Source organism: Mustela nigripes, chromosome 4, assembly GCF_022355385.1.
Source record: "Mustela nigripes isolate SB6536 chromosome 4, MUSNIG.SB6536, whole genome shotgun sequence".
In the NCBI taxonomy this organism is placed as follows: Eukaryota; Metazoa; Chordata; class Mammalia; order Carnivora; family Mustelidae; genus Mustela; species Mustela nigripes.
The window spans coordinates 50,078,341-50,104,059 of NC_081560.1; positions in this window are offsets into that span (position 1 = coordinate 50,078,341).

The following is a 25,719-nucleotide window of genomic DNA, read 5'->3' on the forward strand; positions in this document are numbered from 1 at the left end:
AATAACAGCTCTATGAGGTAGAGATTAAAGTCACCCTTTTAAATAAAGGAAACACGAGTTCTAATTTGCTTATGGTATGGGTCCGACCAAAGATTGACATCTAGTTAAAACTGGCTTCAATGCTCATTCTCTCACCACTGTGATGTACCCCCTGACTCATATTATGTGTTAAGTGAAATGGCTGCTCCTAGTAAGATGGAGAGAAAAGGATAGTTTGTATCTTTTCTGCTGTTGTTCTGTGACTTCTACATATACACTTAATATGTATCTAAAAATAATTTGTTGCAAGTGTGTTGGTTTTGTTTCGATCCCACTTTTACCTCTGATGCTCTGTAACAATATGTTGAGCACCACGACCCACTTCCACCCCACGTGTTTTATCCTAATAATTTCAATGAATGGCTAATGCCAAGCTGGATTATTGGAGATAATGGGAATGGCCAATCGCCACACTGGAACACTGGCCAATTCTATCTCCTATTTAGGGCTGTCACGGCAGACCGTAGACCTGGAGGCCACCTTTCTCGGAACCCCCCCCCTGCCACATAACTTCGCATCTTCTGCCGCTTCATCCAGCTGCCGGCTGGCTGCAATTCGCCTGAGGCAGTCTGCTGCAATTTTCCACGTCCCAATCTCATCCCCCATTACAAAAAAAGATGGGAAATATAATGGGCTGAAAGAATTCCGATAGCAAATACCAGACATCAAATTACACAGGTAGTAATCACACAGATTAGGAAACATAATGAATACAATATTCAAGCTGAACACAGACAATGAATTTTTCAGTATGATACAAGCTTCTTGTTAATAAAATGAAATAACAATTTTCTTCTTATTAAAGCTGAAACCATCTCTACTTTCTAAAGGGACACATGTCACCCGGACCTCTGGGCTAAAACGATTTGAAACTCAATGCACACAGGACCAAATGGACGAATAGACATTTTGGCTGCCTCTTACATTCATTTCAGATCGTGCTGCTGTTATTGTTCATTATGGAGTGGTTTGGAAGTTTCACCTAATGTTTCTGAAACCTTCTCAGAAGCAAATAAATGTATTATTCACAACATGTTGGACACAGAAAGGTACTGTTGTGGGAATCGGGAGACCTGGGTTTTAGTTCCAATTCCCACTGTCAGATTTCATGACTTTGGGTACAGAGTGATGAACAGGATGGAGCAGGGTGAGGCGTCTGCCCAGGGGGAAAGAATACGGCTGGGCAGCGTCTGTAGAGAATTTCAAACCATAAGAAAACTGACTAAAGTCAGCCCACTATTTTGTTACCATACTCCATCCATCCTCAGCAAGGTCAGTGATAAAAGGCTCCTCCTCCCTCTCAAGTATTCTGTGGGTCTAAGTTCTTAGCAATTGATTTTAGTGAATAAACACATGAATAAATCACATACGTGCATCAAATTAGCACCTTTTTTATTACTTATCTTTTAATAAACACTGTATTCTACATGAATGTTAAATTTTAGAACACCCAGTTCCACCGTCGGGCTCCAACACACATGGATTAACAACACGCTACATGCATTTGTTCCTGGAATGTGTGTCCTATTTGTCGTCACTTTGAATATTTGTAATAATTATAATGATTTCGACTTGTAACGGTTGAGCTCAGTCTGTGTCTTTAGCTCCGCGATACTACAGACACCTAAACAGAGATTTGGAGTAAACAACAACAGCAAGCGATTTTGAAGACCACCAACAGAACGTGATTTCTTCAGTTCTGTCATTCTATGTGATTCCTCGGGAGTTTCTATTTGTTTAAAATGTGTAAGAGTGAAACGGTGTGCATTGGGAAGTGCAAAACTTTTGCTTGGTAAATTTTGTTTAATCACAAACTATTTCACTGAATCTGAAATATATTTTCCCATTGAAATTTATCCTTTTAAAATTTGTAACTGAAGAAAAAAGCCACAACTAAATAATGATAACTGATGATCCTTGTTTGTTATGGAAAGTAATTTTGTTATACAGAGGACGGGGTGTTAAGAGTGGCCTCCTATGGGTTTCTATGGGTGTCAGATACATTCTGTACACAGGAAGCCTGGGAACCCACCAGGGTAGGGAGAGGGGTTCATTTCTTAGATTAGAGGCAGCATTTCCCAAAGATCAGGGATCTGTTGATCATTAGTTCACTAGTTCCTTGAGCCCCTCCATGAAATTTAGTATTAAGTTTCATAATCATTATTCTGTTTATTTTTCTTTAGTTGTAAAATAATTAAAAATTGTAAAGGGATAAATATCCATTGAAAAATAGGACTCAGATTCAGCCTGATAGATGTAGGGAGTACTTATTTCTCCTACACCCTCTTGAGGAGTAAAAATGTGAGCTTCTATAGTCAAAGCTCTGAGAAATCCCACGGTCAAAGGAAACCAATACGTCCTTAACCTAGTTGTCCCAGCGGTGTTCGGTGTTTGGTTTTATTCTGGAGTAGGGGTTAGTGAAGGATGGGGTGGCCAGGTGGTGGAGAACAATCAGTGGCGATTAGAAGAGAGAAACAGCTATCATTGTACGGAGATACGGAATTCACTTTGGGTAGGACCCATGGTTTTCAGACTTGACGGTGCATTAGAACCCCTGGAGAGCTCTTCCAAATCCCCATGACTAGGCTGCACCCCAAACCAACTAGGTCAGAATCTCGGGGAAGGGAGGGAGGGAGATGGACCCACACCAGTTTTGTGAAAATGCCCAGGTGATGTTGCTGGGCAGCAAAGTCTGAGAACCCGCGGGTTCGATCCCCTTGCGGTGTTTTTCAGATCTTCAGTTACAAAGTAAAGCTCTCGGACTTCTCATCCCCCACGGTGTTCCAGTCTCGTTCGCCGGCTGGTGGTAGGAAGTAGGATGAAGGGGTGATCTGACCTTTGAGCTTCAATCAGGGAAGGGATCAGATCACAACGCCTACCTCCCAGCCCACCTCAGTGGCCTGCACTGGCGAGGCTGTCTGGAGCCTGTCAGAAAGAGGATGCCATTAATAATAATAAAAAACAAATGGCTCCTTTAGCCAAAAACCCCCCAGAAGTTGAAAAATGGGATATTTGTGCACTAAGATGGTGCCCAGATGCCTTGAACTGTGAGAAGAGCAGGGAAAGAGAAGACTGCAGCTGGTTTCCCCATTCCTAGGCTGATTTGCCTATTAACCTCCTGGAATTTCAAGCAGCGGTTCGTTTAGCTTGCTTTCCACAACAACCCCGCACAGGCCCTGCCTCTGGGACATAGTGTGCAAGGGTTTTCATTAAAAAGTTAACATTTGCCACAGAGTTCAGAGCTCCCTCAATATCTCATTGCAAAGAGAAAAACAGCTCAGCTTCAATGAGTCAAATGTCGCAGTAAGATAAATGCTAACATTTTCTTGAAAGCCACAGTAATTATTCAAAAAACAATCCTCCCGTCCCACCCCTCACTCCCAGGTCTTTCTTTTGGTGCCAAGGATCTGCTTCTGCTGTCCTCATTCAGCAAAACTCCCAGGGCCCTTTTCCCTTTCACAACCTTGTGGGCACCAGCGCCGCCATCCATGGTGACCGCGAGCTTCGGCAGCAGGCAGAATCATGTCCAGGGTCCTCAAGAACACCCGTGCCCGTGAGTCCCAAACTTCACAAACTAGTCCCAAGCTCAGTGGCTGGCTTTTGACAACCAGGTTTAGGAAGTAGAGACCTAACTGGGAGCCCATAGGGTTGCCCCTGAAAGGCTCTAGTGATCCCACATCACTTTATTCCATGATAAGGGTCACGTTTCAGGACAAAGTCATGGCAACAGGGGGTGTGAGGTCAAACAGAGATTTGCTTCCACCCTGAGCGCGCCTGCTGAGTGCAGAGGCCAGCATTACCTCCTGCTTCCCTGCTTGTTGGGTATGCCCCCTGCCCAGCAGGAGTAGCTCCTGCTCTTTGGTTTCCTTATCTGTGAAATGGGAATAAAAAAGAGCATCTCTGGAGATCATTGGGACTAATGATCAAATGAGATAAATGTAGGTAAGTCACCTGAACTGTGTTGGGCACAAGTGTTACTTTCACCTGAGTTCAAGTTCTGACTCCTTATTAGCTGTGCAGTGGTGACTACATCACTGAGGCACTAGACCCCAGCTCCCTTACCTGTAAGACAGGGAGACTATTAGTTTCTACCTCCAGGTTTTTAAGGATCTCATGACCTATTGCATTTAAGTGGCTCAGCGAACTTTTGGCACAAGATAAATGCTCAGGAACTGCGAGCTAAGAAAAGCAGAAAGTTAGCTCTATGTTTGGCGAAGGGCAGTTCAGCCTGTATTTTCCGAATTTGAAACTTAATAGACTGAGGCTCATTGACTCTGGTGAAAAAGAACGTAGTTCACCTTTTAAAATTTTCCCAGCAGCTGGACCTTCTTTTCATATAGCAATTCTGAAATTGACTGTGATCCCACAAAAGCACTGGCAGATATGTTACATTTACACTTGTAAAATAAAATAAAATAAAATAAAAGCAGTGTTATTATGAAATCTTAAAGGAAGGCCTTACCTCTGAACTACAGAAAGATGAATGTGGAGATGATCAAAGGTGATCTGATTTGGATTTAAACTACAAAAATTTCTGCAGATTTGCCATATGCTATCACTTTTTTTTTTCTTTTAAGATCTAGGCATTTTTGGTAACTTCAAGGAAAAGATACCAGGATTTTTTTCTAGCTTTATTGAGATATGGTTGATATATAGAAAGTTGCACAGAATTGATGTAAACCATTTTGGGCAGTTGGACGATGTGTACACTCACATTATTGTACACTGTGTACACTCACAGTCCAGGCACTAACTATATAAGGACAAGGATTTTGGAAAGCCATAGCAAACTCAAGTGGAACAAGCACCCAGACACTTCACACACATTTCCAATCTCACCCTTTTCACCCAGTAAATTCGGAAGTTGATAATCCACAAAGAATGAGAAAGTTCAGAGGGGCCCCTGACTATTATTTTCACCAGTATTTTCTAAATGCCATTCCCTCTTCTTAAACCAAACCAAATCTCACTAATACACAGGTCAAGTTGATTGGAAAGGGATGAGGACAGGTTAAGCCATTTGAAAATTCTACTATTCAGCCATTTTAAACAAAACAACTGCATATAGCCAGATTTCCTACTAAATTCAAATTTACGCAATGATTTACTCACATTTTCCTAAGCTCTCAAAAATCTTTTTTTTTTTTTTTTTTTTTTTTTTTTTTTTAAGAATCAAGAGAAAAGAAACCTATGTATTTTTGGAATCCAGCAAAGCAAAGCAGAGTTTGAGATAGGATAGGACTCAAGTACTGTTTCTTATTTATTTTAAACAACTTGCCGTCTGGTAACATTTTTCTGTTCTATTTTTAATAGCTATAAAGTTTCTTTATCACATTCAGTAATTATCTTCCATCTCAAAAGGAGAAAGGAAATTCCATAATAAGAACTACATGAAACACTGAGTGTACAGGTGCCAGAAAATATTGTTTTGTTTAGTGGAGATGAGATCGTAAAAATATGGCTCTTTATAATGCATGTTCTCAAGTTTATTTATAGACACTGTGACACCCACTCTTAAACTCCTTATTTAATCACTAACAGAAACATTATTTTGAAAGGGAATTAGGGTGGTGAAAATATATTTTTAAATGGTATATTCTCTAGAGCAGTCTCATTTTTTCTTACTATTATCAGCTGCAACTACCCAGAAAAAAAATCAGGAGGCAATTTAAGCTATAACAACAACAACAACAAAAAAAAATCATTTTAAATTTCTCAGGGGCAAGCTGCACTCCATCTTGAAGGAAATTGGAAGGGTTATCAGAGAGAATTTATTGTCTGATGACCCCTCCTAGTTACTTAAGTGAAAGCTATAAGAGAAAAATACAGCGGCAGTTAAGAGATCTGATATAAACTTTCTTTAAGGCGGGCAGTGTGGAGAGATTTTAAGATTTCATGAATTTTATGCTTTGGGACCATGGATACCTTTGCATATGTTAATATATCCTTAGCATTTTTTGTGTGATATAATTGTATCTTAAACAATTATACCAGGTGATTATGATTACTTTTGAAAGGGCAAAAGAAATGACCTCACGGGGCACCTGGGTGGCTCAGTGGTTTAAAGCCTCTGCCTTTGGCTCAGGTCATGATCCCAGGGTCCTGGGATCGAGCCCCGCATCGGGCTGTCCGCTCCGCGGATAGCCTGCTTCCTCCTCTCTCTCTTTCTACCTGCCTCTCTGCCTACTTGTGATCTCTGTCTGTCAAATAAATAAATAAAATCTTAAAAAAAAAAAAAGAAAGAAAGAAATGACCTCACTAATAGTGAATTCCATTCAGTGCCATTGGTAGTAAAAATGTCTACTGCTCTGACCACTCACAGGGGGCCATTAATAGTTGCTTTTCTTCCACTTATGGATAATGTGCATCAACTGGATGTTAGAAAAGTAAATAGTGCTTTTCTGCCTACTAGAAAATATTTTTCTAAAAGAAAAAATTATAGAGCACATTTTACCTTTACCAAAGTATCTACAAAGATGTGTCCACTTCTTAGAGCCTCCTTCCTTATCTAATAGAGATCTCACTAATAAATGAAGTAGAATTAACCATCTCTATATGTATTTTTTCAAATCTCAATATCCTAAGTTTATGTACTCCATGGGAGGTAGGTTTACAAGGGTTTTTTCCAGAAAAGACACTGGAATAATGATTTTGATGTTGAATATTAATAGTGGAAACGTTTCACAAACTTACCATTAAGTGAACGCGATTTTTCAGGATACCTAGCCACTTTTAATGAAGGGGAGTAGAACACAAAGAGAACATAAAAGAGAAGAATTTTTGTATACATTCCTCAAAGACCCACTTTAGATTTTTCAGCTCAGTTGATGAAGCAAGCGGGCATAGCCCTGTGTTTTATTTTTTACTGACAGAGACAATGAGGACAAAAGAGCCCTCTGAGGCCACCCCTCGTCTCCACTGAAAGCCTGATGGTTTAGCTGGTGAACTCGTGACTACAGCAAGATCCACTGCAGGACCCCAGCCTGGTAAGTCACAGAGGCCGACGGCCCCCTAACATTTTAATGCATTGGGTTTTCTTCCGCTGACCCATGACGTGGGTAAATAAAGATAACCTTCAAGAAATAGAGACTGCTCCCAGGGTGACACTGGGGGATTCTGGCAGAGAGCAAGTGTCCTGCTGGCATTAGTCGTGCCAATCATGATCAGGAAGAGAGTGTCAGGCAAGAGCAGCAGACGAGGCATTCTAGAAAGCCGACGGCTGGTTATCAGTTATCTGAGCGCCAAGGATGGATGGGAAAAACCCTCCGCAAAATTTCCATGTTCCCCAATTCAGATGAGTGGTTTGCTCAGCTTTGTTTCCGTTGAACATTTACAAAGAGATTATCCCAAGTTTTGCTTATTTAGTTGTTTTTGTTTTCTGGCTTAACATGCAACACGTTACCTAATAAAAATCACACCACATTAAACAGGCTGCGTTGAGTATACTGCAGTTAGTGTGACTTTACTGGTGTTATTCTAAGTGTCTGTTCTCTGAATTCCCTTGGAATTTATGCTGTTAACTCCCACGGATACCAACAGACCTCCCAAGCCCGCAGTTCCACATGCTATATATTTATTAGGAGGCAACTGAACTTCTAGACGCCGCACACAGGGCTGTATTTTGTCCCTGAACACTTGAGTTCCTGAACATACTTGTTTGAAAATGTCTCTTAAAATATATGGTTTAGCTGCACAGACTGAAAATTTTGTGTAACCAGAGAGAATGTTTAGAAACATTATTTGGGGAGGGAAATCACGCTTTAGTACTACTTGAGAATAAACAATGCAATGCCCCTTCTTCGGGGCCATGGGTATTGCTAATAAAACAAAGGAGAGACACAATCCTCGGAAAGGAGTGATATAGGAACGTCAAATATTTAACCATTTGGCCTGGAAACATGTTTGAGGACCCAAATCAGGTCCTTTCACTAAGATGACAAATACTGAAATTCCCCTGCAAAGGCCTTTCGGGGGGGAAGGTAAGGCTGAAATCAAAGAAAAAAAAAATCTCTTGGTGAAGCTTGTAGCTATATATCTGAACAGAAAGCTTTCATTTTGTTCAGAAAGTTTTCCTCTGATTTTTAAAAGATTAGAGTTTATTTTATTCTTAGGCTGAGGGGGTTCATTTCCTCCATTTAAATTATAAAATATTTGTTTGGTGTTGTTGCTTATGTTCCAGCATTATATTTTTTTTCTGTAGGACACTCCACTTCCAGTAAGAGAGAATTCATGCCAAACTGTGATAGGTTTTTCATTTGTAGCAATTGCTTCAGAGCAGTTCTGAACAATTGGCTGAATGTTGTTGAAAACAGGGGTTTAATTTTTTTAAGTGCCTGATTTATTCTGATTTGTATTACTTAATGAAATCTAGTCGTGAAAAATCATGGATTCTGATAAAATCATAGATTAGAAAATAATGGGCATGTTAAGCTTTCCTGAACTTGCCTTTCTTCCAAACCCATCAAACACTAGGAAAGGGTGTAGAATCACTGATGAAGTAGCGCCACCATCTGGAAATTTTCAGAATAGCATCCATACGTTCCTTTCACTTACAAAAGTGAGCTCTTTCCAAACAAACATTTATCTTAGTTGGGGGGAAAGCAGATCCCGTTTACCTAAGTGCCCTAATGCTGTCCTAAATACTCAGTGTGTGACATTTAGCCCTTTTCCTGTACCGTTGTCTCTGCAGAAAAAAGAGATTCACTCCACATTGGAGAGGATGCTTTCCTAGACATCTGAAGATTGAATGACCACGCAGAAATACAGACGGGTATGGCATGAAGAAAAGCTGAACTTCAACATTGTAGACTTGCAACTTAGACATATATATGGTCACTGCACATGCATTGTAGTCTTTCAACTTAGACACATATATGGTCACTGCACGTGCGTGCATTCCAAGACATTAAAATTCCTCACCTGTAAAATGAGGATAACAAGAGTATCTTCTCTGCAGAATAATTGGAGAATAATATGAGATAATGCCTGTAAAGTGCTGAGCACAGTGCCTGGCACATACTATCAATGAATAATGGGACGTAGTATTAAAACAGCTATTTAACTTCTTCTAAAACATCTGAATTGACATTCATAGTGTTGGCAAAGACCACAAGACGTTGTCAGGTCCAGCTCCTATCCCACAAAGAAAGTTTCCACACTTTATTTAAAAGTCATGAGAAAGTAGAGATCTGCCATCCTCTTAATAAGGTAATCCCCTGGCCACGTTCTCTGTCTCCTGCAGTCTGGCGTCAGTCTGTGCCTCTAGTCCCACCAACCTCCTCCTAAACTGCCACCCCCAACCACTGGCTTTACTCCCAGCCTCCCAAGCAAGCCACCTGCCTCTGCCTGTCTGTTTCCTTGTCTCATCCCCTTAGCCTGTGCAGTCCACCTCTCTCTGCTTATTGAAGGCCCACTTTCCTCAGGGGCTTAGTTTTACCTTTTCTGTGACTCCACCTCCTCCTCTCTTCCCCATCACCCATTCCTCCCACACTGGGGAAGTGTTATCTTGGTCCCCCCCCCCTTTATAACTTGCTTTGCAGAGCTGAAAACTCCTGGGCAGCAAGCACAAGATGCTAAACATTGCTGCACCCAGAAAAGTGGCTGGATGTTTGTTTCTAGGATACTCATCACAGTGGTGATAATGCAGTTTCATACCGACAGCTGTACGACCAAGATGATCTGACAAAACTTTGACCCAAACGGATCACAGAAATGAAACCAAAATCTCTGACTGAAATTAATAAGAACAACTGTTCACATTAGCAAACAGGAGGGCTTAGCTCTTGGGCCACACTGACAGGAGGACAAAAGCAGATTTTTTGTTTTATTGTGGAGATAATAAAATGAAAGTAACATCTCCCTATGTAGAACCTTTCTTTCCTCAAGCAGCCCCCTGGGTAAGAACCTATTTGTGCATCTTTATTTACCACCCCAGAATCTCTCTGTGGTGGTAGAGAAGGCACCTGGAGGCAATAGGACTCCCAGCAGAGGGGAAGCCTGGCCTGGGGACGGGAGGCCCTGAGTTGAAGTCCTGCTTCTAGTACTTACTAGTTGTGTGACCCAGTGAGTTGTTTACTGACAGTCCCTTTCCTCCTCTATGAGATGGTCCGAATAATCCCGCACAGGATTGTGAAAGGAGTAGATGAGTCTCATGGGATCAAAGCACGCATGCTAAGGGTCAAACAAGTGTGCTGAAGAGAGCACAAGTGTTTGGAAGTTCCTCCCACTGCATCTTTGGCCATCATTTCAGAATTCCCTAGCATTTTTAATCCGAAGACTTAAACTCAACTTTATCCCAAAATCACCAGCAGAGGTCACTCAAGGACAGACTGAATTCTTACTAACCCCTGGCCTGCCTCCTGAGTGAAGGGCTGCATTATTAGAGTTAAAATAGCGTAACATTTTATGGTAACGCTTTGTTTTAATGTTATTATTCTACATTGCCCATTAGAGTTATACTTCAGCAATTTGATCGACGTTCTGCTTACAGTTTTCTTCACTTAAAATCTATGTGCAGAGACCCAGCTAAACACCCTCTGGCTAGAGAAGTAGAAGGACACAGTGTGTAGAAGAGGGATGGGGTAAAGACATGATATTTTTAGTGACATAGAAAGAGTCTAAACCGATGATGAGAGCATGCAGAAGGAGACCTGGGCCTGCACCTGCTTATGGAGTGAAGGGTGACTCAAGGGAGAGATGCGGTGGTCTCAGAGAGACTCGGAGCTGAGTTTCCATGCTCCTGTGGTCTAGTGATATTAGGGTAGGAAAACTGGGAGCCTCAGCCCCCAACAAGTTCAACCTGATGGCAGTAAATACCAATAATTCTCTGTGACTAGACTTAAGACCACTTAAAATGAAACATAGAAATGTTACAAATGCCATACTTTGTGGTTTGGATTTCCTGCTGACAAATAAGAGCCTTATCTTACTCATTGCTTCACAGTTAAAAAAAAAAAAAATGGTTTCATACCCATTCTGTTATGGCACCTTCAAAGTCATTCCAAGAGTGCCCATATCACAAACCCTGCTTTGGGGCACCTGCCATATCTCGTGATTTTTTTTTTTTTAAGATTTTATTTATTTGACAGATATCACAAGTAGGCAGAGAGGCAGGCAGAGAGAGAGGAAGGGAAGCAGGCTCCCCGCTGAGCAGACAGCCCAATTCAGCGCCCGATCCCAGGACCCTGAGATCATGACCCAAGCTGAAGGCAGAGGCCCAACCCACTGAGCCACCCAGGTGCCCCTCTCGTGATGTTTTTAATCTGCTCCAGGTCATGAAACATAGTAGGAACTCTGTACATATGTGTTGAATGAATCATCAAAATAGATCAAACCAGAACATCAATTACTTATTTCCACACAACCTTCTTATTTATGTATTAAATTTATTATACAGATTTATCAGCTCATTTGGCCAATACTCGAAGTGGACTTAGATCTAATTAAAACTGGTGAGATCCAGCATGGGATCTTCATGTTGCCACCTCCCTCTGTGAAATCTTTTGGAAACTAAAAATCTTGCAATAGCTTTGATGGCTAGGAGGCTGAAGATTCTATTCTGTATCAGCCAGATGTCAGGGTTCCTACAGAAGGTGTCCCAGGCCACAGCTGATGGATGGTCCTCTCTTCCTCTCCACTGTGGCACTGAGAATAGAGCCAACCAGTCAAGTCAACAATGTGGCAACTAGATGTACTCAGCTCTAAACAGAATGGCTATAGAGGTGGCTGAAGTTGAGCAGGTAAAAAGGCACTGGGGTTAAAGCAAGGTTTTAAAGCAGAGTCTAAAAATCATACCCAAAAAGGGCAAAGGCATTCCCGGTGAAGAATCGAGGAATGGGCAGGAACAGAGCGCTGAGAATGGTTCTCTTGCCTGCAGAGTAACCCAGCAAATTTGCTCGAGGAGTAAAAATGGAGATTACTTGTTCGACAGGTAGTGATTTAAATATAATCATTGGGAGGTTCAGATTTAAGATGAGAAGTTACTGAATTATGAGTCATAGCTCATCCAGATTTCATTCGTCTTTGTATGGCCAGTTGCAGTTCATTCTCATTTGAATTGAATTGGACAATCAGGCAAATTCTAATGGTTAGAAATATCTTCCTCTAGGTGTGTGCAAATTTTGGCTCCTTTCAGCCTCTCGCCATTGAGGGTTACTCAGAACAACTGCGGTCTTTCTTCTAAGCGGCAGTCCTTCAGAGGCTCAAACACTGGTCTCTGGTCTTCTACAGAATAAACACCCTCCGTTGCCGTGTGCCAGGCTGCCAACCCTTCACCCTGCTGGCTCTTATCATTTGGCCCATGACCCCCTTTAAATACAAGAGCATCCAAAACCAGGAGGCCTTAACGAAGTCGGGCCTCATTTCAGGAGCATTTCATGTGTACCAGCAACTTCATCGCCTCTCAGCAGCAGAGCTGACCTGTCTCTCCGGTCTCCCTTAGATGAGATCAGGATTTGCAGCCCATTTCCTTTATGGAATTCCAAATGCACCAACCACATAATCCATTTTCACCACATTCTCATAAGGAAGTGTCTGCTGCCACCATTTTTCACAGATGAGCGGGGATGGAATAGAGCAGAAACTGGAGAAAAATGAAGCAAAAATGAGGAAAATAATTTACCTGGCTAACATTGCTAGCCAGGGGCCAAGGAATTAATGACAGACAGTCCTCCCAACTTCTTGCTCAGGAAGACTCATTTTTTCCTTACATGAGACCACACTGCTTGCAAAGATAGTCTGGCAACTGGGAATCAGAGGGAGAGAGCCTGAGCTCCTGGGGAGGACTTGGCTTTCCTTTCTGTGCAGGGATCTCTCCACTCACCCAGCAACCACCGAGTGCCCGCCTCCCACCTGGGGCAGAGAGAGACCACCACAGCAAGGGAGATCTGGCCACCAGGTGTCTGTTTCATTTGCCAATTCCCTTTCAGAGGTCGCCAGGATGTGAACTATACCCTTGGTGGGCATAAATGGATACGGTGCGTGCTATCATTCGTTAGAGAAGGTGGAGGCAGCTTGTGCTTTGGAAGTGGTGGGGGTTCATCCAATTGGTGAGGATTAGAGTTGTGAGCAACGAGGGGGGCCCGAAGCGTGGACCAGACAGAGGCCAAACACCTGGCAAGGTGCGTCCACTGCCAATTTCACTCCAGCGGAGTCTGTATAGTTTACATCAAATTTAGGGGGCTGGGGGAAAGTTTGGTTAAGAATCGTGGCAACCCACACACCAACATTATCACCAATCTCTCTCTCTCTCTGCCTCTCACACATCCCTACACCACACACACACACACACTGCACACGATGAAACCTTCTTCTAGGAAGAAAACTGCAGTTGTCAATCTCCTGGCAGCCTCCTACTCCTATTTCCTGGCACCCAGGAAGACCAGATGCCTGTTGCCACCAGGGTGCCTAGAATGAGTGGCCACTGTCCCTGTGGTTCTGGTGTCTGAGGGCCTGGTCTGCAGCCTGAGTCTGTCAGCCACCTTTCCTAGATAATGAAGTACAGGCTGCAAAGTGGCGATTTTCTGACCGAGGAGCTAAGACAGTGGAGCTGGCTCTCAGCGGGAACTTCTTCCTTGGTCACTGCACCCTCACCCCTGCCCACTTCCCCAGTCACTGCCCCCTGTCTCCCAGGACAGCTTGCCTTTTAGCTGGAGGCAATGAAAGAAAGTTGGCCTCAAAGATGTCTCTGGGTGTCCCTGCCCAGAACTAGAGAGAAGTTTTTGGCAGAACTTCCAAAGTACAAGCAAACTCCTAACAGGGTTTGGCAGATCACAAACAATTAGGTGACTGCACTCCATAATCAGCCCATGGGGATGGAGAGGCCATGCGCCTGCCAGATTTCTGGTAAAACGTTGCTTTGGTTGGAATGAGCGTGCTTTTCCTTCAGTGTCCCCAGGCCTCAAGGAGGCTGGAAGGAACACCGGAACCTCTTATTCTGGGCAAATGTGATCTGCCAGAGTTTTACAGAGGAACTTCAAGCTGGCAACCAGGGAAGTGTAGGCGATCTCAGAAACCCACACGGCTTGTCTGTTGAGAGAGAGGTACCCTCGTGCTTGTAGGGAAAGAGTCCTCTTCTGTTTTGCTCCAAATGTATAGAAGCTGTGAGGCCTGGTAGTGGACCAGCTCTCCTACCAGGAAGAAGTGAGTGTGATGCTCTGTGGGCCTGGCGCCTGCTTCCAACTCACTGGGAATTAAGTCACAAATGGAGCAATTCCTTCTGACTTGAGGCCCCGGGAATCATCCCTGGCTTCCAAGAGGTCTCATTCCCAGCAGGGTGGAGCTGGGGGGAGGCTGTCAGCCATCTGTGAGGCTGTGGGTGTGCCTCGGCTGAGCTCCTCTGGGGGGCAGCTTCTCAGAGGGCCTCAGAGACAAAAGCATGAAGGCCCACCTGGGTACCCCGGCACGGGGTTTGCCCTCGGCCGCCTGAGCCGTCTGCACGCTCCCAGGTCTGCCACACAGATGTGAAAGCAACTGGATTTGCCCAGCAAGACCCAGTCGCTCCCCGCGCTCCCCAGACAGTGAGAAACGGGGTGGGGGGAGGGCGGGTTTTAAGCTCCTCCATCCCTCCGCCCCTGTCAGATGGGCGGGCAGGCTGCCCCCTGGTGGAGCACAGAGGCATTGACGGAGATGGAGGCGGTGATTCCGCTAATGGGGAGATGCTTCCAAAATGGGCTTCAAGTCAGTTTACAAAAATGGAAAAGGAAAACAACAACAACAACAAAAAAAAACTATTAGGTTGCAATCTCTTTTTGGGGAATGTGTTTCTAAAGGGAGTTTACATACCATAGAAACAAATCCCCGAAGCCCAGTTTCAGCTTATTAGCGCTAAATTGGCCACAGCAAATGAGCGCTACAATTGTCAGTGACCTGAGGTTTTATAAGCACACTGGGACTGTTTGCGGAGATTTTACACGCACCCCGCAGAGCAGCTGAGGGGAAGCCATGCAACCCGCTCTGCCATTTCCAGAGCCCAGAATAGCAAAGCAGTCGCCCCATCGTGCCCCTCCGTGCAGGAGTCTCCTGGGCTGGAACCAGCCTTGAGATCTTCCCCCTACAGCTTAGCTTTACTGCAAGGGAACAACAGGAAGTAAAAGGCACAGTGAAAAAGCTCTCCTGGGGGAAGGAGCCTCCACCTCTGTTTCAGATGGATTTGAAAGGATCCTATCCTGGAGGAGAAGTGGTGAGGGAAGCCAAGGAAAGCCAGTGGAGAGGGGCAATAGAGAGTGGCCAGCTCCATTTGCAGGGCAACTGGCCAGGGTGACTGGCGAACCCAACAGAAAAAAAAAATCTCCACTTGCTAACAGGTACACAGCTCTGAGATGGAACTAGATCCAAACCTGCCTTATCTGATTATGATTTTCTATCTTCCCTCACTAAGTCTCATCCTTCATGGAGTTCACACGCTGGGGACAGATGAAAAATAAAATAGGCGTATACATGAACAAAATCATTGACATTCTGATCGGTTAACTGAAGGAAATAAGCAGGCAGCTGAAAAAGAGAGGAAGGTGGGAGCTCGCATTGGAAGAGAGGTGAGGAGGCCCGGGTGGGGGGCATCTCAGCAAAGCCCTCAGAGGAGGAGAAAAAGACCTCGGAGAAAAGCAGGACCACAGAGGCTTGGGGGCAGAGGGGCAGTGAGCCTCCCATCTGTGAGCCCGGAAGGGGCTCCGGGTACTGCTAGCCATGAAGAAAAGCCAGTGCACGGAGAAGAGAGGCACGAGAGTGCATCGTGGGGTAGTCGGGGGCTCAAACATGCACAGTCCTGTTCCAGGGTTTACATCTTATTTTTTAAATGCTCCTTCTTGAAACTTCTTCTTCACATCTGTAAAATAACGGGACTGTCAGAGCAGTGGTTCTCCAAGTACTCTGACAAGGCCATGACTTCCTTGGCCAGCTCATCTTCCCCCTCAATACACACATGTACATACACACGCATGCACACATACATGCACACATGCATGCATGCACATGTGCATACTTATGCACACATGTGTGCACATATGTACACACACACACACACACTTGAGGGTTCCTTTGGGCTGGATTCTTGGTCACTTGCTCTTTCTCTGAGCCACTCTTGAGTTATCCTGCACTCTAACATACCTCTATGTTAGTGACTTTCAATTCTGTCCAGTCTCCAAACTTCCATATTTCATTAATTCATTAACTAATTCAGTGAACATTTATAAACACTTATTATGAGCCAAGGATTCTGTAAACTTCTGGGAATATTAAAAAAAAAAATCAAATAAAGCCCTCCCTTGCCTTGCCCGTTTAGACGTCCACTTGGGGATTAGGCATTAAGGACATCTGCAAGAGTAGAAAGTGGAAAGGAGTATGTCATCCATCAAAGGGTTTAATGAGATGACATTTGATCTGGGTCCCCAAGGAAGAGTAGATTTCCATTGAGAAGAAGGGGATGTGGGTGAAAACACCAAGACAAAGAAACTGCCTGTACAAGGCATAGAAGAGGAAATGGTCTCTAAGGGACCAGGAGTAGCTCTTTGCATCCTTCCTGCTGGGCCCCAAACCTGACAGACAGGTGTGACAGGGTCTCAAGAAGAGCAGGAAATACCACTGCCATGACAGTGGGCACCCAGTTTGTGAAGAAGAGGTTCAGACAGCTGGAAAACAATATCTACACGTGAAAAGTCTATGAGTTTGAGCCTGCGGGGAGTACCAGGAACACTGTGGCAATGATCCCATGATAGTTTATCAGGATAGATAAAGCACAAATGAACAAAACTGAGAAATTAGAGTCATGAATTGAATGGATGTCCTGCTTTTGGTAGTTAGCACTTTCCTAAAATCTCCTGGACCAGGTATAAGACCTTCGCTACGAAGGGGATTGAAATGCCATTTAACACGTGATCATACAATTGGAAAATAGCACCTTTGGGGAAATGGTAACAAAACCAGAATTGTATAGTTTGGGGGAGACAGGACAGTGATTGTATGACCACAATATATAAAAGGCTTTACTATGAAAGAGACAGCTGATCTTGTTTATATTTTCTTTTCACTGGGGAGAGAAGGAAAATGGTTACTTGTAACCAAAGGATTTTGATTAAATATAAGAAAAGAGCTATCCAGACAAGAAGGTCTTTTTAAAAATATCACCAATTCTTGCATCCCTGACATAATTTATGGGTGGATTTGCCTGAAGCGTGTTGAAAAGGACCAACAGACTTCTCAAGGAAGAATTTTTATGCCTAGGCTGAAGAGGTCAAGTTGTCCATGAACAATCCAGAATTGGTTATTTTGGCCTATGGGAGAAACTTCAGATTCTCTTACCAGAGATATTTTTTTACCTAAATCTTGTTTACTCTACACCTACTCACTCTCTTCCTTAACTCCTTACCTTAATTTAAGAGAAGATGAAACTCCCAAATGCACCCTTCTCCCTCCTGCCTCCTAGTTCAGACTGAGTGAACGAAACAGTTCAGATATTCATTTGCTGTCTGCTAGCATTATCAAAGTCTTTTTCCCTGTCACTCCCTAAAAAAGCTCTGTTTATGTGTGCCTTAATTGTTAGCCCTTGCCACAAAAGACAGAATTCCTGTGCAAATAATAGTCTATAAACTTGTTCAATAAATAATATTCAAGTGTTACCATGCCTTTCTGATGGAGGTTTGGGGAAGTTCAGAAGCCAAGGGCAAGAAATGAATTATTTGCCCAGGAAGCCAGTAAGAAAGAGCCCATTGCTGGATCAAAGATAGAACACACCCCTTCCTAGAACATGGGGAACTTTGCAGTTCAAATTTGAGGTCGTGTTAGAAGGGGTCCCAACAATATTAAGTATCTGGGTCACAGACTATGAGGGATTATTTGTATATCTTTCGTTGCATACAACCACACCCCTCCCCTTTCAGCCCATTCCTGCCCCCTTCCCATCTCCCTGGGGGCTGCCCTCCAACAGCTTGTGTATTGGCAGAGGGCCAGCTGCCTGCCTCCCTCAACCAGAGGGCAGCCCCGACCATGATCACACCACATGCTTAGTGAATCGGAATCGGGACTCTTGCCTGAGCCAAGATTGTCAGAGTGCCAAGCACTGCAGGAAACACCAGATTCCAAGTCCCATCTTGTAGGACCCACTAAATAGACCTGCCACCTTGACTATCAATCAAGCTGCAAAGCTGTCCGATGCTCTGTTGCTCTTTGCGGGAAGGCTCTGGGGCTTCCGAAGCTTCCTTGTCACCAGGCTGAATAAAGCTACTAATTTGTATCTAACTTATTTTTCAAAACTCCTCCAAGCTCTCCAACTTCGATGTCAAACTATGTTAACAACGGCTGGCTTGGAAAGTCCCTGTAGGATTTGTAAGAAATTAATGTTAGCTTCCTCTCAACAGAAAGCGAGGGCTTTGCAAAACACACCATATGCTTGTCACTTTGCCAATGAATCAAGATGTTTTTGCAGTCTTCTGAGTTTAAATAATTAATGGTAATGTCTAAAGATTACCCCAAGGTTCATGGAGTAAGGATAGGGTCTTTACACTGTCCAAAGTTACCGGGCCTCAGCTCCATCCAATATTTCATGTGATAAATGGTGAGGCCGCATGACCACCCCCAACACCCCCCACCCATCACCAGTGTTCATTCTCTTATACTTTCTCCTTCTTTCTTCTGTAATATAATTCTCTGGGTTGCTTTAAGTAAGTTGCTTCTCCTCAACCTTCAAATAATAGGCTTCCACCCAGGTTCCTCCAGTTTCCCTTAATAGATAAGCGTGTGTCTAATATTTTATCCGTTAACATTAACACTGTTCTTATCAAGAGATTAATCTCTTCTCAATATACTCTCACCAACTAATTAATTCAAACCAATAAATCAAATGAAGTAAGTCAATAGCTCCATGAATTTGGATGATTGTAGGGATTATAGGTTTTGCTAAGATTTTGGGGGGAAGAGTAGATACTGAGCTCTTACTTTATAAAATAAAAAGACACCTCCATGAGCTTTTAAAATGTTTCCTTCTGGTCAGCAGAACCCTTCTTCGATTCTGTGATCCTTTGTCCAGAGTGGGGGGTATGATCCTGCATCACTTAGTACTTATTCTGGATGCATCTAATCTCTCATGTCAGCTCATCAAAATGAAGTGCTCTTCAGCCCTCCCCAGAATGGACCATCATGGTATTTTAATTGAATAAACAGAAAAGTCTCATCCATTGTAGGAGATGATAGTAATAAGAGTTCATTGTAATAAAGTATTTCTTGTATGCCAGATGTTATGCTGAGAGTTTTACAATCCTTATTTCATTTGATTCTCAAAAAGGCTCATTTCTAGATGAGGAGACTGAAGCTTGAAATGGTTTCAAAACGTGAGTCCCAAGTCATATAATCATTAAATAGAAGAACTTGAGTCTGAACTGGAATGTTCTCTAGAACATCAGTCTTTCTGGATTTACTTCTCACAGAAGGCTGACCCCAGAGACAGCCTTCTGGGACAGAATGCCATAGATGGTGGGGTAAAGGGAACTTTCCTACTAATAATGACAGCCCTGACATAGTCTTCAGTCTAGGATTCAGCTGAAGCCATCTTCTAAAGGAACTTTATGTGTTAATTTACTTCAAATAAATTAGCAGGAAGTCTAACGTTTGCTGACAAAGGCTTTAAAATGTCTTCAATTCCTATAAGAATGGAAAATACCTTTACTCTAAGCCCAGGCTATTTTATTCATGAAATCATCATTATCATTACTTATGCATGTTTCATGGTAGTTCACATTCCTATTTTTCTTTCTTAAATTGTATGAGTCTTCAGAAATATTAACTGGAAATGATGAAAGCCAGCATGGTAGAAGAGCTGAGTTTATGATCTGTATTTTGAAATAATGATGAAAAGAGCATGCGTTGCCCATAGCAGGAGTCAGTCTTCCAAGAATTCAGCAACCTTTCAGACATGTTTTAGTATTAGTTCAGCATAACTGTGAATTAACCCCACAGTCAAGCCTAATGTCTTATTCTATACAGAATGATCTTGGGCACAAGAAAGACAGAATCACCCAGTCTTCAGAAGTGTTGCCAACCGAGGTCAATTAAGTCTGCAACCAATGGGTGAGTCCAGTGGCCATTAGAATGGGCACAGGCCTGAGTAAGCAGGAATCTAAGATTCTGGGCCCAGTGCCCTTGACCTGCCGGATGATGCTGATGTGCCTTCAGTTGGCATCTCTGAGCCTACATTTATTCACCTGTAACGTGAAACTGTTAGAGTAGCTGACCTCTAGGAACCATTGTTAAGTCTAGGATTCTGGGATTCTGGTGACAATAAAAAAACATCACATTATCGGTGATGTAAAATATTGGTTCTCTATGTAAAATATGGGCAGAAAGATTATTTAAAAATTATAAATGCATAGCTGCCAAGGTTGAGCTAAAATTTCCATTACTTTCCAGTAATAAGAAAATATAGATTTCATGACTAACCTACGAAGGACAGCTTTTACTAAGTATGACTACTAGTCCCCAAAGGAATAGGATATACAGAATCTTCATCAAGTAAAAATAAAGGCGATCTGACAATACTTTAAAGAAGTTGTCGTTTGTATTCCATTTTATTTTGAAGGGCAGACAACAGGCCAATGGCCCACATATTCAGAATCTGTACGTTCTTTGGGACAAATGACTGTATTTCTTAAACAATTAGTAGTATTTAAAAGAGAAAGGGGGGGTGCCTGGGTGGCTCCGTGGTTTAAGGCCAATGTGCTTCGGCTCACGTCATGATCATAGGGTTCTGAGATCGAGCCCCATGTCGGGCTCTCTGCTCCGTGGAGAGCCTGCTTCCTTCACTCTCTCTGCCTACTTGGGATCTCTCTCTGTCAAATAGATAAAATCTTAAAAAAAAAAAAAAAAAAAAAAAAGAGAGAGAGAGAGAAAGGGGAATGACAGAGACCAAGAGAAATCTGAGAGAATGCAAATGTATGAACCTTGTTTAGATCCAAACTGTAAGACAAAAAGGATTATCTTATTATTCATTATTGTTAACTCTGTTAGGTGTCATAATGGCCTTGTTTTTTCTAAGTACCTACTTGTTAGACTTGAGAGTCACACGGAATTGCTTGTGGGTGATTGGATTGTGTCCTTTGTTCATGGTTCTGCATTGCCATCTTGCAGGTTCGTTTTCCTAGGTAGCACTTCCCTTGGTGTGAATATGGTCATCCTCGGATTATTGAAATGTGCATCAGCCACTCTGTGGACCGTCTGGGAAAGAATTCTAAACCAAAGGGGCTTCTTTTCTCTTTTTTTCTTTTCTTTTCTTTTCTTTTGGGGGGGGGGGGTGTCACCAAGTAGGTATGACCAGATTGTATCAGTATATTTCTATACTGGCCTAAGAAAAATATCACCTATTGCAGATCAAAGATCAAATGGGCATTAGAAACTCACCATGTACCCATCCCCCGCTTGTTTCAGTTTATCTCCCCACCACTTGTCTCAACTTTCATGACATCCCAGCTTAGGCTCCTCAGAAAGTAAAGCCTGGGATAAGAGCATATGTGTGAGTACTTGATTGATATAATCTTTGGGAACAAGAATGAAGTGCAAGAGGAGAGAGGAAGGAAAGAAAAAAACGCCAGTATAAGGACGTATCAAAGAAGCAACTGCTAACTTGACCCTCCAGGACCAAGTACCGAGCCAAGGGACCGCAGCTGGTGTTTCAGAACTACCCACTCAAGGGGAACACAGGGAAGAATTTCTGCCTCAGATCCCACCCTCCATGGGTCAGGGGTTTGTCCCTGGGGATGTTAATTACTCTGCTCTGCTAGTCGCACATCTGTAAGCCCTGAGCAGTCCCGTGGTGACTCCCTTAGTAGAGAGGGTGCTGGGGTACGAAGAAAGCAAGTTGAAACCCATGCAGGTGAGTCTGAGAGGCTCTGAAGTAATGCATATGGATGTCTGACATGCATAAATAATGAGAATTGACTATTATATGATAAACTAGATGTTTTGGATGTGTCAGTGCAGAAAAGCAGAAAACTGAGGCCTAAGAAAATAAAATAAAGAACGCCTTTCCCCTAAGATCCCTATATTTGGAGCTAAAGAAAAGTTTTGGAAGCATGAGTTATCTAATTCCCTCGATTCCCAATTTCACCTTGAGTATATAGTATTAGTATATCATTTTGTTGTAATACATCATTATAATTGTCTTAGGAAAAGTGGAGAAAAGGGATTCTAGGAGTATAATAAAAATGGAGAAATGTTTTATTATCATTATTTTTTTCACGATGAAAGGGTCATGATTTCAGGGTTTGGGATCAAGCCCCACGTCCAGCTCCCTGCTGAGCAGGGAGTCTGCTTCTCCTTGAACCTCTGCCCCTCCCCCAACATGTGCACACTCTTGCAGGCACACACACTCTCTCTATATATGTATATATCTCAAATAAATAAATAAATGATTTAGAAAACCATTTCCATTCTTCATAACTTATGGCTATTAACTAAAGAAAATGTTAATTTTAAAATATGAAATCATCAAAATACTATGAATTATATTCACTGTAGTTTATGAGGTTGAATAATTAGAAAATATGTAATTTAACTGAGTCAATAGTGATAGATCACCTTCTAGATCATCACCCCTCAGGTACTTTGTATAGTTGATACATAGGTTAAAAAGATATTTTCCATCCCTGTAATAACTATAATCTGGTTAGGGAAACAAACAGACATACAAAGCCCTTATCATACAAACAGAAAGTAAGTGCTTTAAATGAAGCAATAAGATCCAAGGAAGAATGAGGTTTCAGAGTGTTGTAGGAGGGTAGTAGGAGTGGTGGCGGCTTCTCAAAAAAAAAAAAAAAAAAATGGTTTTGGGGATTAAGATTTTCACAAGAGAACTGAGCCCTCTGTTGAAAACAAATAAATATTATTCAGATACTTGGGCTGAAAGCAGGATTATTTCTCCTAGGAATTCTACTTGTAATTCTGTTTGACCACGTTTTTTTTAAGATTTATTTATTTATTTTAGAGAGAGTGTGTGTTGGTGGGGAGGGGCAGAAGGAGAGAAAGAATCCTCAAGCAAACTCCCCACTGAGTGCAGAGCCCAACACGGGGCTCATTCCCAGGACCCTGAGATCATGACCTGAGCCCAAACCAAGAGTCAGCTGCTCAGCTGACTGAGCCACCCAGGTGATTCTCTGTTGATCACTGTTTAATGTCCCTAAATTATCTATATACAGATACAGATATCTATATATCTATATAATATTTTTTGAAGCTTACCCTAGGTCTACAAAACCATCTTCAGCAGACATATGAGATGTTTCTTTTCCTCTCCTGGTTTGTCCCCAAACCAGGAAAGCTCCATATTATCCTTAAAGAAATGACAACTCATTCACTGAGAGTAGGTTCCATGCTGCTGAGGTTAATGAGAAAGGGAGCATGTTCATGGAATTCTGTCATAGGTGGATCTCCCTAATCCTGGGAGCCCAATCTCTAGAGCAGTTTTCTCCAAGTAGTTCAGAGTTGAACCACCTAGATGTTAAAAATGCAGAGAACTGGGCTTCATCTCAGACCCACTGAATTAGACTATCTGCCATCAAGGCCAGAAATTTGTATATATACATTTTTTACATTTCTCCAGATTATTTTTATGCATGCAGAAGGTTGCGAACCTTTGTTCCAGCATGGAGTTGATCTGAAGGAGTAGAGAGGCAGCTGTTCTACATCCTCCAATGTGACTCTTCTGCTGATGTCATTCTCCCCAAATTTCCTTGAAAAAGTAACTACAAAGAAAACTGAGCTCCTCTCAGGGAGTGGAGTTGTGAAGGGAGCCAAGGGTCTGTACAAGCTCTAAGAAATTTGGGGACCAAGAAAGGAGCCTCCTGACACATGGCTAGATTTATATTTCATTTTGGTTTTCCCCTCTTTGTTCCATCCATGTTAGCTATTTAAGAGCTGAAATATATATATATATATATATATATATATATATATATATATGGCTTATGACTCCAGACAGAAAAATGTGTTTATTTTTCAAATGGTACTAAAACAAACAACTCTGAGTCCATGGACTCGTTTTCCTCTTTACCCCTGTGAACTTCTGTGTAGGATATAAAAATTTCTAGCTGTTCCTAGCTCCCTCCTAGGGATCTCCCTTCTCTGTCATCCTAACAATTCTCTTTGCCTCTCCTGGATGTGCCTCTCCCTTTTCTTAGCTTGTGTGTCGTCTTCTTTCCTTAGTTTACCTCCTCAGTATGGTGGAACACGTCACCCAGTAGTTTCCTCAGGAATGGTGTATGTGACATAAACTCTTTGAGTTCTTCTGAGAGGAAAAGGATAAGTTGTCCAAGACTGATATCCTACAAAATGACCTCCCAGGAAGTACTGACTTCCTTCAAAGCTCAGTTAAAACAGGGTAAACCTAGTGCTTCAGGTAATCAGTTCTGATCCTCAACAACGTTTAGACCCCAAGAGAAGGGTTGCTGCTTTACTAACCATGAACACTGACGACATAAGGCCCACCACAACTTGCCTCTTCATACAGCTGCAACCCCAAGGCTTGATCCTGGCTGCCCCCCACCCCCATCATTCCAAGGAAGGGGCTGGTGCTATCTCCAATCAAAAAAAGTGTCTTAGCAGAAGAGGGCTAGAAATAAGTTTCTACCAAGTACTATTACCATTATATTCTGACCTCTAATTACACAGAGAATATATGATGTTTCTTTAACTATGCAGTTTAAAAGCCCCGAAGCCCAAATAACTGAGTATCTTCACCATAGTCTGACCCCTAGCTCTGTCAGGCTGTGCTATTTCCCAGAGTGTTGTGGGCAGTGAGAGAACTTTACAGTTGCTACTGATGCTGTTACCATGAATTTTCCCAGTGAACACTGCTTCAGCAGCTCTGGTGTATATGCAGTCTTGACATCAGTCATTGTTTGTACAGTATCTTGAATGTATGAAAAAGTATCCATTCTCCTGTCCCCACCCCACCCCTACTACTACCACTCACATCACCCCTGCCATATCTGATAGTTTGTCTGGGCATAAAATCCTGGGGTGAAATAATTTTACTCTTACAATAAATAAACATATTAATCCATGGTTTACTCATTTCTGCTGCTCAAGAATTCAGTTCCACTCTGATTTTCATTCAGTCTTTTGTATATGATCTGTTTGGATTTTTAGATTTTTTGGATTTCTTTCCTTTTCCCCTCTCTCCCACACCCCCCTCTCTTCCTCTCTCTCCTTCCTCTTTCTTGAAATTTAGGATCCTCCCTCTGACCAAGTATTCTGAAATTTCATACTTATATACCTTGGCATTGGTACTGTTTTAATCTACTAAGAAAACAGATCAAAGGGTATAGTTGCCAAGCTCTTTCTACCTAGAAGTTCATGTCCTTTGGATCTGGAAGTTTTCCCCTGAATTCTTTTTTTTTTTTTTTTTTGATGATGGTCCCCTATTTAATCCGGGTCTCTCTTTAATTCAAATGTTGACTCTCTTAGACTAATCCTCACTATTTTTTAGTTCCCTGTTTTCCATTTCTTTATCCTCTTTTTCAGATTTCTCAAGATTTCCTTGCCTTGAAATTCTTCCTGTGAATTTTTCATATCTGTTATCAGAATTCCAAGAGCTCCTTTTTGTCTTTGAAACATGCCTTTTGTATAGTTGCCAGTCCCTTGTTTCATAAAATAGCTTATTAATTCTCTGGGTATACTAATGAGTTATTTATTGTTGTTGTTGCT